The sequence below is a fragment of the Agelaius phoeniceus genome, chromosome 6 (assembly GCF_051311805.1).
Source record: "Agelaius phoeniceus isolate bAgePho1 chromosome 6, bAgePho1.hap1, whole genome shotgun sequence".
Lineage (NCBI taxonomy): Eukaryota > Metazoa > Chordata > Aves > Passeriformes > Icteridae > Agelaius > Agelaius phoeniceus.
Window position 1 is genome coordinate 8325934 of NC_135270.1, and position 20726 is coordinate 8346659.

The 20726-nt window shown below is 41.3% G+C and overlaps 1 long non-coding RNA gene across 1 annotated transcript in view; it reads right to left on the reverse strand.

The window, feature by feature from the left end:
• Window positions 1-2263: 2263 nt before the first annotated feature.
• The window catches only part of LOC143694210 (uncharacterized), a 78013-nt gene continuing 59550 nt past the window's right edge, over window positions 2264-20726 (reverse strand). The window contains exons 3-5 of the long non-coding RNA XR_013182563.1: window positions 7191-7271; window positions 6535-6584; window positions 2264-2351 (exon numbers count right to left, since the gene is read on the reverse strand). This is a non-coding gene — a long non-coding RNA (uncharacterized LOC143694210). The remainder of the gene's footprint in view (window positions 2352-6534; window positions 6585-7190; window positions 7272-20726) is intronic.

A 20726-nucleotide genomic window follows, 5' to 3' on the forward strand; every position in this document is an offset into this window, starting at 1 on the left:
AGAAAATGCCAAAGTCTAGGTAATAATAATAATAAAAGTTGAAAACTAGGTGGCAGTAATACCCAACTGTACAACCCTCCTGTGAGCAATGATGGGATGACTCAGTTTTCTCAGGAATTCTGGGGGTGCTGCCGTCCCATACTGAATGGCTCAGCTATTAACAGACAGGAAAAATACAGGACCAAGTGTTCAAATGAGTTCATTTACTTAAAACCACAGAGTTAGTTACAGTCTAAAATGCAATAACAAGAAGAACTGAGGTGAATGTCATAGGAGAGATAATTAATGCAACCAAGCTTGTTTAAATATATATGTTAAAAGCAATTTCCTTTCTGCTTGCAGTGAGTGGCAGAGGAGGAGGAGCTGTGATTAATTCTGAAACTCTTGTTTCTCATGGTTGAGGCCAGAGGACAGCAAATATTCTAAAGTCCATGAGCAGATTGCTGTTCCTGTCAATGGGATGGGCATTCCACTCACGTCAGAATAAGCTAAAAGTAACATGACTGAAATCAGTGGGATCACTCTTTGGAAGGATCATTATTGGCTGTGGTTGCAGGACTTGGTGGTGAACATCATAATTTATCTTGGAGGTATGGGCTAAGGCTGCAGCCCTGGAAGAATTGGACAGCAGTGAGATTTATTGGCTGACTTCATTGTTTAAATGCAGCACACTTGCCTTAGATTCACACAATTTAATTGCATGTGCAGAGAAGAATGTGATGCCCTTTTCTGGTGAGCTGTGCTGCCTGTGTGGCAGGGCTGTGCAGGAAGCTTGGGGGAGCCCTGTTCTTCTCTGCCTGACACCACTGGAAATACCTGATATTAGCTTTATTAATATAAACTGGGGTTTTTTGAAAAAACAGAGAGCTGTCTGAGCTACCATGCTGGCAGACATTGTAGAGATTTGTTTTGTATTTGATTTCAATTTATGTAGCTCTGTCTCTGACAAAGATCTTCTGATGTCTGCTCCTTTTCCAAAGAAATGGTTTTGTACTTTGCATAATCTTGATGTCCTATGTTAAACTCAGGATAAAACAATGGCACTCCTGCCCCTAATATAATCCTGCTTCCTCTAGTTCTCAAAAGAGAAATATTAAATATATAATGACTCCTCCTTCTGTGCCACGTGTTGGGTCTAAGTAGGATATAGCAGTGATCTTAGTGGCAAGAAATCTCTTTTGCCAAACCAAGCAATAACAGGAGGGCAATTCATCTCAGCTGTAGGGTTACTGGCAGGTACCAGTCACTGACTGACTTGCTAACCCATAGGTAACTATTAATACTGATGTTTTTCCTTAAAACTAAGAGCTCATTTAACTTTCTAAACAACAAAACTAATGACTCATTGAACTTTCTAAACAACTCTTGTTTTCCCCAACCTGTGTTTTCATTCTTCCTGACCCAGTCTTCCTTTGCATAACAGTGAGGCCTATCAGCCCAGTTTTTCTAGTGCTTTTTGAAAGGTGTAATAAGATTATTTTATCTGCTTTTTTTTTTTTAATATATATTCAGGTTTTCATTAGGAAATAAATGCTGTGTCTTTTGTACCTGAGCCAAACTGACTCCAACCCCTCCCAAACCAGGAGATTCAGCAGGGATGGGGGGAATTTTGACCTACGCCTAAGGACATGGAGAATATGCTCTGGGGTAACTAGTAATTCTGGGGGTTGTGTAAGTAAGCACAAGCTGTCTGGGGTACAGGCTCTCTTTAGTGATTATCCCCACCTTTTCAGGTATGAAGCCAGCTATACACACCTCCCCCCTGCAAGCTGGCAGCTTTCTCATCAGCACGAAAGCCATCCCTGTGAATTTTTCTCTATATGTAGTTTGTAGGGTTTGAATGTTCTTGATGATAGGCTTGTCCTTGCTCTCCTACAGCAAAAACTTTTCCATGCTGCTGGAAACGTGGAATCAAAACTAAGGCACACATTTGTGGACTTTTGCCCCAGCAACTGTTGTTTTGATGAACAGAGCTAAGGGCCTGTTGGATATGATTCAATGTTTTAAACTCAAAAAAAAAAATTCTATAGCTCTCTATTGTCAAGAGTTCCTGTTGGTTCTAAGAATGCAACTTAAAACAAACAAACCAAGCCATGATAGATAGAGTTATCAGCAATTCAGAAGAGATCTCAGCAATTACTTTTGTAACATCAGAGATCTGCTGAGGGTAATTCACATTGCCTTAAGCACACTTTACATTCACATCATAAACTGTAGGACATCTCTGATGGCTTTCATGTCTCTGACTCTGCTTTTGCTTTTACCTGGGTATTAACCAGATGACGCTTCTGTCCCTTCATTTATTCCAACAGCCTCTCTAATGCCAAAGCTCCTGGTAAAGGAAACTTTGTCTAAGAAAGGAGAAAAAGAGTAAATGTAAAATTGGATGTGTTTACAGGATTGTGTTCCCTCCCATGAGATTGTACCTGCAGAAGGTGATGCTACATTTTCCTGCAGAATGTTGCATTACAAAAGGCAATCAAAGAGAATTCTTTATTCTTCCTGGAAAAGGCAGCCAGATCTTCCATATTTAAAGGTAACTAGAAGTAAATAATTAACATTAAAAATTTGGAAGTCAAAATACTGCTTGGATCTATATATGCTGAGGTACAAGAAGCCAAGTATGTAGGAAGGAAGATATTTTTCTGTGCACTGTTTTCCCAGTCACCCTGCATAAATCAGTAAAGAAAGGTGTCTCTGTTTCAGTTAGTTGCACATGTCTGAAGAAAATTAATATGCTTGCCTTAAAATGCAACATATATCTTCACTTTTTGAACCTTCCAATGAGTCCAGAAAAATAATTTCTATGTCTGGAACTCAAAGACAATTTTGCCTTTTATCTTGGTGGCATCAGGACCGAGCCTCAGCATTACATTTCCATGGCAGCCACTTATGCATTACATCAAAAAGAGAAATGGAAGTTTTCCAGCAAAAGAAATATTTGTTCCTAAACGAGTCTTTTTTTGGCCTTAGCTCTGTAAACATGTACAACCATTTTCTGTGTGTGCACCCAAATCTTCAGGATAATAAGCCTGTGAAAACTTTTTTTATTACATATGGCATAATGCTAAGGTAATAAACCAGTCAATGCTATGAACAGAATACACTAATTGTGATGAAAGCCTTAAATATTCCAGGCAGAATTCTATTTACAGAAATGTTCAAGGTTGAACAGCCTGTGGGACATGTTCTTTTTTTGTGGTCACTGAACAACTGCTGTCACTGACCTCTTCTTCTTTAGAAGGGCTAGACACAGGTACAGCAATTGTAGAGATCTGAAGTTATTCAGACCCAGATGAGTCCTCTGTAACCTATTTTCTTTTTTGCCTGGATTTGCCAGTAACCTGCCCAAAGTATCTTTACAGCATTTACATGCTGTACTGAGATCCACTGTTTTGTGCCCATCTCTTTCCCTTTACTAGCATTCTTTTGTAAACAAACTCTACAATCTGATCCTGAAAACCTTCCTCACTCCTCCTGGAATCTGGATTTTCAGGCTGGAGGATTACCTTTATAAAAACCCTACAGATAACATCAAGGAAGTCTTCCTTACTTAATCCATGTAGGAAATGATTTTTTTACCTTCCTTCTTTTTAAAAATTTATTTATTTATTTATTTACATTTATAACAGAACTAGATTTTATTTTCTTAGACAACAGTGTCATTTAGCTTGTAGACCAGTTATGAGTGTTTAGAAAGTGCTAAAGACAACCAAAATCTCTCCTCCTTTCTCCTTTCTCCTTCTTCCACTAGAAGGAAATTCCTTTCTCCCCCCCAGTCCAGTTACATTGAGACCACCAGTTCCCTGAATCTCCAGCCCTTTAGTGCAGCATGTTCTCATATGGCTCCTTGGAACCCATTCACTGAGTGTGTCACTCACATATCAAACCAACCTGCTGCTGTCAATATCCTTTTAGATATTGGGCAAAGAACTCAATTCCTTTGGAATGTGGCGCCTTTCCCCAGCAGTTCCTCTTCCATGTCTGCAGCCACACAACCCTGTCCTGTCCTGTCAGTGCAGCCTTCCCACCACCACAAATTCCCTCTAATTCCTGGGCACTGCTGCTCCTTTGGGGCCTGGAACAGCGGGTCCCTGCTGGAGCTAAGGTGGAAGCAAATGCTTCTCCTGCCCTCACAGCTCTCACCACTGTTCCCACAGGTGGAAAGGCAGCCCTGTATGGCTTTACCATCACCTCATTGCCTCGGAACGTGAGGTGGGTGGGGGTGAAAGTGGACATGGAGCAAAGTTCTTGCAGTGACTCCTTTCTGTACTGTGCTTCCCCTTTGGTGTCAACTTTCAAATGGAAAATATTTCACGTGTCACCGCAAGGGAAAGATAGTGCAGGGCTGCAGAACATTGCTCCTGAAAACTGTCATGAAATAATTGTGTGTAATTAGGTTATAAAAATGGGGTTTGTATAAACTGCCCTCTTCCAGCAAACACTTGGCTTCCTATAATTGTGTGCACTTTTGTTTGAACTTATCAAATATGTGATTGTTCTCCTTCTCCTTCAGGGAGATAAGCAATCCACCCTCCGGATATGCAGAATGATGTTGTTGTAATCATCCTTCAAAGGGAGATCCACAGTAAACAAATGTTGTTAGCCTGTTGCCTCTGCAGCTTCTTTCAGCGAGCAGTAGAACTTCCATAAAAAGGCCAGGATTGAGAGGGGAGGAGAAATTTAGCTTAAGAACTAGTAGGCAATTTTCCTTTCCTCAGTCTCAGAAAGATCACAATTTAGAGGTCTGTGTAAGAACACCTCAAAAATACCTACAGATAATCTTTTTTTCGAAGCAGAAAGTGCTTTGCCTCAGAATAGGTTGACACTCTGATGTTTGTCAGTGTTGCTATGAACCACCTAAACTGGGATAGAAAATTATGCCTTAAGGAAAAGCACTTAGACCAGATAATGCTGTATTATAGCAACAGGGTTTCAGTGCACGAGGTACATAAGCATTTTACTGCTGCAGTTACATCTGCCAGAATCACACGGCCTCACTGAATCTGATATACTGGCCAAACTTTGAATGGCAGACTACAGTTTATAGCTGTGTGCTTTAGAAGTTTTTGGGTTTTTGTGTTTTGTTTTTTTTTTTCTGGGCTTTTTGAGGGCTTTTTTCTGCAAAGATAAAATTCCTAAATGTGATGGGATCATCACTATAGATCCAAATTTCCAGCCCAGCACTAGCCTGCAAATGTTCCCAGAGGTTCCCTTTGCTACAAGGAGTCCACCTCTCAGTGGCACAGCTGCCTCTCTCCACCCTAAACTTTCTGCAGTGGGGACTCCTAAAAAAGCCACCAAGTGTTAATGGAGGTGTGGTCACTTCCTGGGCACAGAAAGTGAAACAGGCCAAGGCTGAGGGTTTGATTCCTTCAGAGTGCTCCTAGCAAGGTCAAGGATGATATTCAGGCTCCTGATGCACCCATGTCCTCTTCTTTCCAACTACTGTGGAAAGAGTCATCTTGCCCATAATTTCCCCCTCAGATTTATTTGAGCTCTTTCTTACAACAGTAGCTAAAAAAGTGTTGTATATTAAGTAGGGGAGAGGCAAACATTCAGTGCTGTTGTCAGCTCTTAATCTCAGAAAAGTTCTTCTCTTTGCTAGTTGTTATTCATGGTGATGCATTCATGGATTGCCATTCTGGATGTGCTTAATCTTAGCGTGTTAAAGCCACCATTTTGCAGACTGATTGTATTGCACTTTAATTTTATTATTTATGCTCTACTCTTGGTTACAAATCTAACCTATGACCAAAACCTAATAATAAAGGTCTCCTACTAAATGACTGTCATTGCCCTCATACACAGATCAAACAAACCCATTCAAAAACCTAAATCCAAGCTGATTTTTCTTGCCTTGAAAACAAAGGCTCACTAATCAGAATTGTCTATTATCTCAGCATTTTTGCAGAATCTGCACGGTTTCCTGCCCTTCAACATAGTGCATCCTTTGTTTGATTTGCTTTCAGCTTTTCGATGTAGGTGATTTTCTTTGTTTCTGTCCTAAGAAAGGTAGTTTGATTTTTCACCACTTCTTTCCCAGAAAATGCTCATCTTTAAAAAGTTTTCCTTGAATGATAATCTGTAGCATATTAACTGTTAACTTGTTGGAAGTTTTGCAATTTTTGATCGATTTTTGGAGATCATCTGAACTCTGCAAGTCTGTAAAAATCTATAAAAGTCTATAAAAATTCTGTTACTGTTTTCCTTCCCACTGGTACTTCTAGACAAAGAATGCCTTCAAGGAGCTCCATTTTCCACTGAAGTTTACTTGCATGAAGGAGCATATGTGCAAATATCCATCCTCACAGAAATTCCCTAGCAAATCTTTAACCTCACCTTTAAAATTTTCCTGAGAATCCCTTTCTTTTCTTGTTCCCCCTTTCTTCAAATAGCTCATGTCCATATTTGCAAAATTAACTTGCATAAGTGTTTTGTTCAGCATGCTGGTCACAGCTTCCTTGTATCAAAATTCTTCAATTTTCTTCATTAGAGCAAGAGGATTTTTTTCACAGCTTGAATTTCACATACCTTTTATGGTTAGGTTTGCAGAGCCTTGTTTTCCTGAATACTGGCTGATACTGCCAAGAAAAAAAAAAAAAAAACAAACCAAAAAAACCAAACACTAAACCTCATGAGTACAGGTTGAATAAAATCCAAAGTATGTGGGAATAACCAGCTGGAGTGAAAATCAAATTGGCCAGTCATTCCTAAGAAACAATCAGTAGAAAGAATACAAGTAAACTTTGCACAGGGATATGGTTCTGTTCCAGGAATTCAGCATGCAAATATTTCTATCGCTGTTTCATGCCAGTGCCCATTTTCTTCTGCTGTTCCCTAAGTGAGGGATGCCTGAGGAGCAATCCATGCTCAGAGAAGTTTTTGGATGTTTCCATGCATGTAAGAAAGGAGAAAATTACAGGTGTACATGTCTTACAAAAGCATGGCAAGGAATATTTGTCTGTGGAAGCTCAAAATTCCCAATCTGGTTGCAGTACCTGGCTAGACCTCCTGTAGCCCTATTATCACCTGTATCAGCTACACTCTGGGGTGTTCTGGGAGCTCTCCCATCTTCACAGTCAGTTAAGTGAAAAGATTAATTTTCCCTCTAGGAAATAGGGTTTAGTTCATATAAGTAACAAGGATGGACACAATGACCAGAAGGACTTCCTGTTTCTTTTACTGACCTGAACCACAAGGATTCTTTCATTATTTCTTTCTATTCATACAGGTACAATCCTCAGCCGTCCTGAGCTAAGAAAAATAACCTGTGGGGAAACAAAAAAATGCAAGTTAAAACTGTCTAAATTTTAGTTCATGAAAATGAGCTTCAGACCTGAAGTTGTGATTTATGTCAATTAAAAGTAACCCCTCAATATCAGAAGATATTTCACTTGGGCCACTTAAGGATTAAAACAGGGGTAAAAAACATGCTAATGGTCCATGCCATGACATGGAATTATGGCTCTTACTGTGGGAGAAATAAGCAAATAATAATAATTTAGGAAGTTTCTCTGTGTTCCATCTCTTACTTGAAATTAGAAGAAACAAAGATTCTAGGGCAATGATTTCTCTCCTTCCTTTCACAGAGGTAGCTTGGAACTGCCTCTTGCCACTCAACTTTATTACTCTCTTGGACTTTAAATTGGTTTCTTGTGAGTGAACCAAAGATTGCACTGACCTAAATGTCACTTGAATTAATGTATTCTTCTTCCAGTCTTTATTTTTTCTCTTGGAGCCACTTCGACCTTAAATTACCTTGTATTTCAAGACTGGAAGACAAGGTCACAGTCATGCAAAGAATTAAAAGTATGGGATGCTCCCAGTTTGCTTTCAGTATTTTGAGAGAAATTAGTCTGAGCACAGTTATCCCAGAGTTTGTGGAATAAAGTAACTCCAATGCAACTAATTGCTGTTATTATTCCATGAACCCACTTGCTTGGTGATGGATCGTTCAGAAAAAGAGAAGGGGAGTGATGAGCCAAGAACAGCGAGTAAATCAGAGCTGGAAAACTCCTTGGCCACTCTCTTCTGACGATTTTCATCTAATTTTCCTGGTGAACATTCCTTTCCCTTTGCAGAGACCACAACCACCCCCAGCCCAACTGTGTGGCTGCACAGAACCCTTGGGCTGTCAGCTGCTCCTCAGTGATGCATTGCTCCAGCTCAGGACTGGGAGAACCATGGCTCTCCTGGCCTGGCTGGGAACTGCCAACAAGAAAAGCAAAACAGTGGTGTCCTCTATCCAGCAATGTTCCTCAGGGAGAATGAGCACCATTATTAAAGTTCGCTTTCTCTGAGAATAACCAAGCTGTTCCATTCTGCTGGTTACATAGTCATGGCAATTTGCCTGGAAAATGAAGGCTAGAGGCTCTATTCTAGCAGAAGCAGAGTGTTTCTAAGAAGTGGACTCTGATATTTTGTGGGATCCCTTTAATCCTGGTAGTTTTCTGTGTGCTCTCTGCTTTTTCAAAGTGTCTTGCTACTTCTTGCCTTGTTCTCTTGGCAGAGTGGTGTGGAGGGTTTTAAACATGGTGGAGAAATATTTGTCTGCCTATGAACTAGTTCTTTCTCAGTCGATCCTGGTTATGCCAGTGACTGGAAAATTAAGGAAAGTGGAAGCAGGAAAGGATGTATAACATGGGATGGCCATGGTGGGGGTTAAATTAATGTAATCAATTGCTGTGGTACAGAAGATCAGAGAGCTCTGAACAGACAATGAACAATACTTAGGTAAGTTAGAGAAAATAACAGCAGAAGGTAGGACCAGATTTCTCAAGAGTGGCCAACTCCATCAGAGCACCAAAAAAAATCTTGAAGTTTGGGATTTTGGCAGTAGCAAATAAAATCCTCTTGCAGAAGGGTTTTCATGAACAGAAGCAGCAAGGCGCGAACTTCAGAAGGACAAAACAAAAAGGGGGAAAAATTGGTTCCATTTGGCCTCTTTTGGTTCCATTTAATTTCTTGTTGCTTTCTATTTCATAGTTGTCCAATATAATGTGCAAAAGATAAAATGATCTCTAAATCTCTATTTTCAATGCAGTCACCCTCCTTAAATTTAATCATATAATGTCATGGTTCCTGCTCATTAGACTTCCAAATAGCAGTGTGTGCAGCTTCAGGAATGTAGAAATGTATTGTAATATTAAAGCAGGAACTGTTATTCCACAATTCTCTCTATAGTTTATTTTTTTCCTCTATTGTCCTTCCATAGACCAGAGGATATATCCTTTTTTAAAAGAGATTTTTAACAGCTGCCAATAATTTCTTATGGCCATTATTAAAGTAGAACATTAAACGGAAAATTTGAATTGAAGAGATGCCCACTTTTATTTTAATATTTTACTTCTTAGGTACTGATGAAACCCAGGAAATTGTTTGAAAAATTACCAAAAATCAATTCAGTCATTTGCATGTGGCGATAGAAGATCATTTGCATAACTGTTTTGAATGGAAAATGCTGCAGTGCTGATAATTCTGGGTGCATTAGGAGAATTGGCTGGACCTATGCTGCTTTTTAATTTGCTGTGTGCCTGAGATCAGGGTCAGAAGGAAGTTGGAGGAAATTGCTCCCTTTAGAAGCTGGGTGGTTCCAACATCTACCAGCCTCAGCTCTAAAGGAAAGTCTCTTATGTAATGTGCTGCAAATCCTAAGCTTCATCTAAAAAAGCTGTGGCTCATCAAACTCATGAGCACAGCATGCAGGGAAATATGATGTTGCAATGCACATTACATCAGTGCTGCAGATACAGTACATTTGGTGGTGCTGCTGCTTCAAATTGCTGACTTGTGATTTTTATTTTTTTTTCTGGACCAACTGAGTCATCAAGTTCAGTGTGTTTAGAGTTGCTTTATTTCCACAGCAATTCTGCTTTCAAGTGGTTGCAGTGAAAATACATCACAACATTTCCTGCATTCCTTAGTGAAAGTCATTGTTTCTAATTTTAGTTTTTACTTTATGTACAGCTGCGACCCCTAGAAAAGGAGAAATCTTCTTTATTCATGTCTGACAAGCACTTGAGCCTAAAAGTTAACAAACACCAGGACCACACTTGACTGCACTAAATGCAATCTACAGAAGCAATTGCAGGTCCTTTCCTGTCAGCTCTTCTTGTATGTGGGGTTTTGAAGGGAGTCAACCTCCTGCAACCCAGCAACACCTGGTCTGGCTTCATCTTCTTTCAAACTCTATCTTTGTTGTCAAATGTTGCTTAAATCCAGAGAGGAGGGCTTTCAGCCCACTCTGTAACACAAATCTGTTTGTAGCATGAAGGATGAGGAGGGATGAGGTCAGGGCATGGCCAAAGGAGCAGCAGGGTCAGGAGCTGATGGCAGAGTTCCCACCTGCACAGGGCCACTTGTGGGTTCCGCCTGCTCCTGTGTCCTTGCCACATCTCCAGGCTTCTGGAGCCTAATCCAACCTTTCCTCTGGGGCAGCAGGAGCTGGGGAAATGTAAAAGGATTGTGTATAACATCAAAAGGGGTACAGCAGAAAAAACAGGCCTGGCTTCTGGAAGTCCTTGCTGGTGCAGGAACAGAGCGTGGCAGCTTCGTGGGAGGAAAAAGGATCACTCTGGACAAAAGATCACAGAAGGAAGTGGAGAAACAGCTCATTGTTTCAAGAGTAATGCAGTAGAGCAAACAAGTCTGCCAGTCTGCAGAGCTGAAACACCACTGATCACTGAAGCATTTTTAGGCAGTTTTGTTGGTCTTTTTGTAAAGCATGCATGCAAAGTAAATATGAAAAGAAATGCTTGTTTTGCCAAAATGAGAAAGCACTAAAGTTTGGTAGACACCAATCAAGTATTTAAGAATATTCAGAAGTAATTGCAACCTCAGAAATCTCTAAGTTTAATAAGAGCAACACTAGATACCAACGTGAGGGGAAAAAGACTGTACATTCCCTTGGCAAAAGATGGGAACATATTTGTAAAGATGGTTTAAAAGCTTCTGGCATAGAGCAGAGCATGGGCTCAGAGCAAATATATTCCATACATCACTGGAGCCTAACTCACAGGCTGGCAAGTCTCCTGCAGACTGGGAGTTTTAAGTTTGTTTTTTTGCTTGGATATTACCTGTTTTCATACAGTTTTGAGAGTTTCCTGGTTCGTGTGATCTCAGCCTGTCTTCTCTCTTCCTTTGGGCTACAAGCACACCCCAATTTTAAGTGTCTTAAATGTTTTAGGACAAGCCACAGAGCTCTTCCTATTTAGTAAACAGGCTTAGAGGCTGAGAGCCTAGTGAGTGAAGGATATTCAGAGAGAAGAAACAGCCTTCAGATTTTATTTCTCTTTATGAAATGAGTCTGAATTCTCATCTATTTGAAATCTGCAATATTTAAGATGGAAAATGCTCAGCTTAACTATGGTGGCCATCACCAGAAAAAAACCTAGATAACACATGATGTGTTATATGTAATTAGTGGGAATTAATGGCCAGCTGCAGTAATTGATGTCTTTGCTTTTGTGGCATTGATGTAGCATGTTCTGGCTGTTGTCTGCTACAGAGCAGTGGCCCGGGGGTGTGACAAAGAAACAGAGGGTGAGAGGTACCAGGGGATGAAAGGGTGGGGACGGTTTGTGCACCCAAAATGGTTTGTGCACCCAAAATGGTTTCCTGCCCCTGTTTGGGCCAAGCCACTTGTCCTTGCTGAAGTGAGAGAACAAAGCTCCCCAAGAAGGACAGCAGGGACGGTGGGGTGACCTGCCTTGCTCCAGTTCTCCCGGCTCCCAGGAGGTTCACGAAGGGACAACGGTGACGTTCACTCTTTCTCATCCTTTACCACCTTCTGTGTTTTCCCTGCCAAGTATCAGCTAACGTTTGGGTCGGGAAGATGTGGGCAAAGAGCTCTGGACAGAATTCCTTTGGTGGGAGCTAGATGGCGCCGTGCAATAAAGCTCAGCCCTTTACCTGAGTGCTCTGGGGCAAACCCACCACTGGGCAATCAGTGTGCTGTGGGAATATAAACCCAGACCGACAGGAATATCCATGTCCTGGTGTCCTCCCGAGCGCCCAGCCCCTGCTGGACATCAGCAAGGAGGCGAAGCTGGAATTGTGCTGCTGCTGATGGGGTCAGAATCCTTGGCTGGACACCGGGAGCTGCCATGGGCTCACTCCAGTGGTGGGCTCTGAAAAGGCAGATGGCTGGGACAGCAGAAACCCTGCACTTGCATTAATACATCCAGGTGGAGAGAAGCACAGCTGCTGGTGTTACCAATGAAAGTTGTCCTTTTTTTATTTTTTATCTCCTTTTTTTTTTTTTTTTTTGAGATCTTGTATATTGAATAAAGCAAAAGCAAGGAACCTACAAGCCCTACATAACTCCTCTTGCAACACTGATATGTATTTCCAATTTTTCAAGCTATTTCTCTGGTGGTGTTAAAGGATACTCCCCTGGAATCATCCAAACTTTCCACTGAAGTACTTTTAAAAGAAAAAAAAAAAAAGAAAAAAAGAAAGCACACAATAGAATAAACTGGAAAGCACATCTCTGTGCACAAATGTCAGCACACTGCCGGGTATGGGATTTGTATTCAGACAAAGTTTTGCTCTTTCTTTTTGTGAGGGGAAAAAAAGAGTCTTGCTTAAAAACAAATGGCTTATAAAACAATGCAAAGAGAGTGGGGAAGACCACTTTATTGTGAAAAACTGAAAATTCAAAGAGCAGCACCATGTGAGAACTCAAAAAGCAGTCAGCAATGGGAGCAGACATGGGACAATTTGGAGGATGATCAGTGGAGGCTGGAAAATGTTTAATGGGGGTTCCCAGCTCAAGCATATCCACTGACTTGTTCTGTAGCTCCTGTGAAGCAAACTGAGAGATAACCAGCTTCAAACTCTGCAGCCCCAGCCCCTCATCACTGTCACTGGCCCCAGCTGAAGGATGGATGAATAGCTGGCCTCGGAAATGGGTCATCCTTTGGCCTCTAGGAAGGTTGGAACACTGTGAGGCTGTCACCAGTCTCAGCAGGGCTCAGAGCTGTGTGGGGTGCCCAGACCAGAAGGGTTGTCTGCCTTCCTCTCTGGGGTATCATCTGTGACTAGAAGTGTCACTGGTGGCAGACCCAGGTCCCACCATCCCTGGGGAGAGGATACTCTGCCCTGGCCCCTTCCCACCCTCTGTCTCCTGCCCATTTCAAATGCTCAGCACCAGGCAAAGAGGGGCTCCCCTCCACCCTGTGCTGCCCTGACATGAATAACTGCTTTCAACCTTCTAAAACAAAACAAACAAAACCCTCCCCCAAAACAAACCAAAAATAAAACCCACAAAAAAACACCAAAAGACAAAAGAAGAAACCCACAGGGAAAAAAAAAAAAAAAAAAAATAGTAAAACTTAGACAAAATACCTTGGGAAGACACTCCCAAGGTTTGTTCCAGAAAAGATTGGAGGTGCGTGGGTCTCCGAGTCTTCTCGTTGACCATGTGAGGGGACAGAGATTCACCAACATTCTTAAAGCTTTACTTCTTCTTCCTATTCTTTTCCTGACATTTGCTGTTTTATGCTCTCTGGCAGCCAGCAGAGCTCCACTGATGCTGACTTGCAGAGCCCACAGAGATACGAAGGAAATATTTTTCCTAGCAACAAGCGGCACACGAAAACACCGAGAGCCGCTTCCCCTGCTCGTATTTCCCTTTGGTTTTTTTGGTCATCTGGTGCTGAGATAAGAGCTGCATGGTGAAACCTGCAACTGGCTTGTGTTTTCTGAGGCACTCTGGAATGGAGGAATGCATGGAATTTGTCTGCAGAGCCATGGTGCTGAGCGGGAATGCTGCCCACCATGCCCAGCTGTGTCAATCCCTGGCTGCTCATCCCTGGCTGCTCCTGAGGGACCCTCAGGTGGCACTCCAGGACCCTCAGGTGTCTTTCCAGCCAGGAAAGAGGTGCATGGCATCACCCTAAGATGGCATCTACATCTAGGCTATGTGGGGCAGGTCCTTTGGGAGTGCTGAGGCTGCCTGAGGCACCTATTCCCAGAGAATCCTTCACAGGTGAGGCTCTTGGACATTGCTCTAATGAGAATGAAACCATTAATGAGAGATAATGGGAGCATGCCCAGCTGCCAGGGCAGTGAGGATCCCCCTCAAGCAAATGTGGTACTTGAGTTCCTGAGCAAGCAGGAGAAGCATGGCACTATTCCCTCTCCTTTTATGTCTGTGGAAACCTGAGGAGGAAGCTAGGGATGGTGCTTCATCCCTAGGGAAGGATTTTCTATTTATTCTCTGCTGGTGAGGCAGGGATAAAGTGTTAACATTATTTTACCAAAAATGTAGTTTTCTGGGATTAAATTATTAGCCATGGGGGGGCAATGACTGGTCCTAGTGTCTGCTTGTGAGTAACTCCTCCATCTTCCCTGTCCTTGCTTAGCCATCCTGAAATTGCATCCACAGCTGGGAGTGCAGAGGGGCTTTGTCAACACCAGCAAATCACTGTTCCTGCCTCTGCAAGGTCAGGTGCTGAAGACAACATGTCCAAGACTACAACTGCCACCAGTGAGGAGCATGGAGAGTCAGGAAGCAGTTGGAAATTGCAAAAATTTGTGGGCCAAGTTGAAAGCATTCTCAAGGCAGAGCCAGCCTCTGAATTTAGGGCTAGCTTCACACCTACAGGGTGACTATTTTGTGAGTAACTTCAGCAGGGTTAGGATGGAGCCCAGGAGGTTCTTACTCATCACTTCATGGGTTACTGACAAGAACAACAGCTGCAGAACATGGTCCTGTGTCATCAGTGGGTTTCCTGAATTTGTCCTCCAGTATTTTAGTAGAGTTTACCCCCTGGAAAAGCTTAGTGGAGCAAACTGAAAAACTTTGTCTGCAGTGGAACACTTATTTCTGTCGTTGTTTAGAAATAGCTTGCATGAAGACAGGAGCAAGTTTGTGAAACTGGTTTGAAAGCAGCATGAATACACACTTCAGGCAGACATACATGTCCCAAGATAAGAAACTGTCCTGCAGGCTGAAACTGGAGATCAAAATCTTATATTTTGCCTGAATCTATATCTACATTACAGTATGATTCTTACAAACTCTGCTTAGCACTTCCATGGTTCCTATGTGTGGACATGGAGCTGTTTTTTTGCAAACTGCAAATTCAGCCCAGTGATGATGATTTTACATGCTTTAAAAGAATACTGAATAGTGAAGGATAAAGTTTTAAAAATAACCCTTCAGGGTTTTTTTTTAACTGAACTTGAACTCTTAAGGGGTTTCAGATTTGCCAGTTGCTCATTACAATTTATCCGGGAATTGTATTGCAGCGAACATCCTAACATGTAGGGACCAGATAGAAGACCTAAAGGCTCTATTGTGTGAGGAAGGACAAATCTTCTGGTTTATCCTTCACTTTGGAGAGGAAAACAATGTGAGGAAATGGTGTGTTGATCAGTATGTTGCACACACCATGCTCTATAGAATGAGGAACACAGAACAGTTGCCTTTTACCCATTCAAATAATGTCCTGTGGGCAGGTTGGTAAGGTACATACCCTGCTCCATACAGTGCTTAATGGCTTTTTGTTATTTATGTTCTGAACTGTAGCTGAAAGATTATAAATCAGGGTAAATTCAAAAGCATCTATTTATTTCGGGACAGAAGTGGAAACATCCCCTCCTTGCAGCTAATAATAGGATCGGCGAATTGTTAAACAATTAAATTGAAAAATATTAATAATAAGTGCTTTATGCATGTTAAACAAAACCTCAGTAAGCTTTCTGTTTTATTGTTTAACTGTACGTGTGAGTCATGAGGAAAGTGTTAATGTCCAGGATCGGATATGAATCACGTATTTGTGAACAAACTTGCAAGGGCACCGAAAGCGCAAACACATTTATTCCTCGTTGTAAAGTCAGCTCTGCACTTGGAAACTGAAAGTGTAATCAAAGTGAGAGTTTATTTATTAACCAGTCGGTGCTGTGCATCTTATTTACACAGATTGATAATGTGGGGTGCAAAACAAGGGAAGAAGCTGGTGGTGCACGGGGCTCGTGTCCCTGGGGTACAAATCACAAAAGGAACCTGAGCAGCACCAGCCCCAGCCATTGAATGCTGAAAGTGTTCTGTGACTTTAAAAGGCAATCCCCTGTTCATGAAGGGAATCCAAATGGCACCTATTTGTGAGGAGAGGTGCCCCATTCCCTTAGAAGCTGACTCGCAGCATTTATTGTTTTGACTGCTTTAGCATCAAAAAGGGCGAGAGAATTCACTTCAAGGGGAACACACAAAACCACGGGAATAAATTGGGTGTTAATTATAAAACGTATTGATTTGCATCACGGATAGAAAACTGCCATCACTGAACTACAAGCTCTTTGTGCTGGCTGGTTTTGGGCTTGCTGAGGGGACCAGGTTCTCTGTAGGAAGTAATCTCCCCTGGTAATTATTTCCAATCACTGGTAGTAAGTGTGTTTCCAGTTACCTCTTCTCTGGAAAGGAAGGCTGAGTTGCCTCTTCTGGAGGACATTTGGAGGCAACTGCCAGAACTCATGCCCAGAGTTTTAGGCTACAGAAGTTTTTTTAATTTTAGCTTTTAGGTTTAGAGGAAATATAGATCAGGCTCTGATGCTGCCTGACCTTGAAAAACATCACTTTTTCTTGTCTGTTTTCCCTGCTGTGAAATAGATCCTGAAAAGCATTTGGCTGAGTTGCCATAGGGATTGTCCACTGCCCATCCCGTTCTTTACTGAGCAAGCTGCTGCTGGATTTTAGCTGTGCTGGGAGTGCATGATTGATACCATTATGGCACATGGCATGGAGCTGCTTTGGAGCATGACTGAATTGCTGTGGATTTGCAAAGGCATGTGCTCTCCTGCCTAGCTCATGGTTGGCTTTCTTGTAATTTTAAAATATACTTAAGTTTTAGCAATAAGTGAAGGTTTTGTACTTTTGTCTATCTAAGGTTAGTTTAACGCTGCCATTCTAATCTTACAAGACCATAAAAATATGGCTATCAATGATAATGTTAAAAAGAAGTGAGAAGTAGAACAAATAACTTGGCAAGGCTTTGACTGAGCCTGTATTTGGATGGAGAATTCCTGGCCCTGTACTCCTAGCACCAAACCTCACCTGCAGGTAAGAAATTACACATGTTTGCCAAACTTCCCTGCTGGAGAGTCTGAGCAACTGGTTTTGCCACACATGGAAACATGGCTTGTGCTCTCAGGTGGCAGGATGCTTGGAGTCACAGCTTGGCACACTCCTGGCCTTTCTGGGAGGTTACTGCAGCCACCTCCAGGTCTTCCCCCATGGCATGGCTTTGAAACGGTGTGGGTGCAAATATGTGTGTGGGCTAACTTTAAAGAAAGTAACCATTAGTGTTTTAGTCAAAGGAGATCTAATTAAAGTGAGCTTTGGTGATCTGCAGTGTAAAATCTACAGAGATTTTACAAGTAAACTTCATTTCCCAGCAACTTCCTGGTCTATCCAGATCCTCAAATTAAATTTTTTCTTTTTCACGTGTTAATATTCCCATGTTTAAAGCTAGGCACAAGGTTTCCCATAACAAAACCAAATATATAAATAATTAGAAATAGCTCACTTTGCTGTTTTGGTCAGTATTCAAGTTCTGATTAAGTAGATGTGGGGTTTTTTTTCATGTTGTCAGACCTAAAAATCACTGAGACCTTTTGGTGTTGCAGAAACATGAATTGACAATGATTAGGGATGCTTCTTCCTTCAGCCAGTGTTTTCCTTCTGTCTCAAAGTGGGATGGTCCACCTGCTGTGTTTAAGTAGAAGTAGGAAATGTCTCCTTTAAAATATAACCCTTTTCACATCATCAAATTTGGCTTATTTTTAAATTTTGTTACACTGTGTACGTCTCATCTGCTTTGAGCAACTTCAGTGGGAGCACAAATACAACTGTGCAAAGCAATGGTGTGTCAATGCTTTATGGAAAAGTCCTTTATGGTTGCTGAAATAAAAATATTGGAATGCACTAGAATTTAACCATCTTATTGCAGCCACGTGGATTGATCTGTCTGGCTGTTCTGACCACATTTAAGTTGTTGCTTGGTGTCAAATGGTGTCTCTGGATTGCATCCTTTGGGGATGTATTTATGTCTCCAGCTAGGATCACACAGGGACGTGCTCAAAGAGCACTTGCACTGCAGCCTAGTGGGAGCTGATACCTCTTTCTCTCTCACTTTTGTATTTGTCACTGTCTGGAGTGAGAATAAAAATAAAGGAACCTCCCTGCAGTGCAAAGCAGCTTGACTTACTCTTGTCCTTTTGCCTATCCTTGTTGTTGAAGCATTCCCAAAAAAAGGGATGAGGCTGATGCCTGTTGGTGTTGTAGTTTTGATGGAGTTTAAAGATATCTTACAACCTTTCCTGTTACCTCTGTGTGCAGTCCATATCTGTAGTTTTGGGTGCAGCCTGATGATTTTCCTTATTTGTAGCTTCAGCAGTGGGTCAGATTTGTTGAATTTCTTTTCTCATTAGAAGATAAAGTGCATCTCCATCCCTTGTCTACAAGAAGTCTCCCTGGCTTCTGCCTGCCCTCAGCAGGGTCAGCTCACAGAGCCTTCTCAAGGTTGAAAATTTGGGCTTTGCTGCCATGCCTTGTCTGTGGGTTAAAAAATGACTGTACTGAGCTGATTACCAGGGAACATTCAGTTTCCTTATTGCTGATGAGAGGGCTGCAATATGTGTCCAAATCCCATTAGTGGAAATCCACTCACTGCAGAACTATGCAACATTTTTCAGAACTCATGTAGTATAATTGTACAAATATGAGGTATGAAAGAGAATAAACCTAATTTTATGAGCTGTTTCTGTGCTATTGCAGTGTTGGTTTTTGGGTTTTTTTTTTATTTTAAAGGCCACAATCTGTGCTGGTCAAAAATTGTTCCTTAACATTTCATAGTTTGGAGGTGTAAGAAGTGTCTCTATAAGATGGTAGGTACACATCTCACAGACACCAGACCCTCACAACCAATATTCTGCAGAAACCCAGAGCAGCTGCCAAGCTCTCAGTGCTGGGACTGTGAGTGGAGGTGAACTAAAAATGGTCCCATCTGAGCTGCACTTTTAAGATGCTTGTGCTTAGTGGTGCTTGGCTGCTTGTAGGAATTGTGGAGCACCTGACTTTATCAGACCCTCTGCTGCTGAGAGAACAGAGTATGACCTGAGGGTTTTCTTTCCCTCCTCTACCTATTGGAAGATCCCATGTGAAAAATTCCCAAGTCCCAAAGGAGTGTTGGACATTTGTGCTTCTCTCTGGTTACCCAGGAAGAGGAGGAAGGGTTGTCATGTCTAGAATGCTCTTAAAGGTGCTTCAGCCAGTTTATAAACATCTTCACCTCTATATCTAGATTAGAAGTGTGTGGGGTATTATCCCAAAATACAAACATTACTGTTAAATGCAATTATTGGGGGATATTTAATATCCAATTAATTGAATATTAAATATAATATTTAATGCTAAAGTAAAAAAAAAAAACACCCCAAACTAGCTGAACTACCTTAGTGTGACTTTAAAAAAAATAGAGGACAGAATTAGATATAAAATAGCAGCAATGGAAAGATACTTAGCTGAGTTTAAACTTTTGTAGACTGCTCTCAATATATAATGAGGAAAAACTGCAAATCAGAAGCATTCATGGCTGGGTTAAGTTAAAAGCTGTACAAAGTGTGCTGATTACAAAGTCCATTTACCTGCATAAGTATTGGCACTGGCTTTTAGGTATGAAAATAAGTATATTTTATTCTGATAGTAACATTTTATGGCTCACGTTCATTTGCTCACTAATATTCATCCTATAAATAAGAATATCATAACTACTCATGTATAGCTAAATTATTGCTGTGTTCTTCTATGGCAGCTTCAGGAGCTGGGTTTTGTGTGCCAAGGGTTTTTTCAGAAAGTGATTCATTCTGCAGGAAGAGATGTGCAGTAAGAGGAAACAATGCATCCAGCAAAAGTTACTGTTCTCCCTAACAAAACAAAACAAACAAACAAACAAAAAAATAAAGTGAGGACAAACACACACCAGAAGAGAGATTCTGTACAGCTCCTTTGTTCCATGTGGGATCTTCCCCAATAATAGGAGTGCTCCAGTTAACCTCTAAGCAGTGACAATATTGAGAAATATGATTAGGATAACAAGTGGATTTTTTTTTTTTTAATTTCCCTCCCCTCCGTTTTCCTAACAACAACAACAAAAAAATCCCGAGTAGGCATTCAACCCAAATATTTTAGACACTGGAATTAGCACACTTGGGTTTACATTCCCATGATTCCCTGTGGTTGATACCTTTCACTGGACTATTGATAATCACTGGTTTTTGTTTGCTTCTTCCATTTTAGGAGCTCTGTGGGTTGAGTGGCTGTTTGTACAGTATTATTAACAAATATGCCACTAGTATGCCACTGTGAACAATTATTTCCTGTTTATTATCAGTCCTTTACAGCCTGCTTGTCACTTTTTGGGCAGGTAACTGCACTGTGCTGACCTGCCAGGAAAGGAACTGATACTAAGAAAAAGCTCAGAGAGACTTCATAGCTTAGAATAGTTTATAGGGGCAGGTGTAAGAGATAAAGGAATAGTGTCATAATTATTGGTTTGGAAGATTCTAGTGAGGGCCATAAAATCCAAGCCAGGGCATTGGAACAGATAGTAAGTGGTGTTATTTTTGGAGATTTTTTGATTTGTTGTTTTTCTTTAAGCTTGCTGCCCCTGACATTGTAACGCTTTGAAGTACACTTGTCTGCTTTCTGCTTTTGTTGC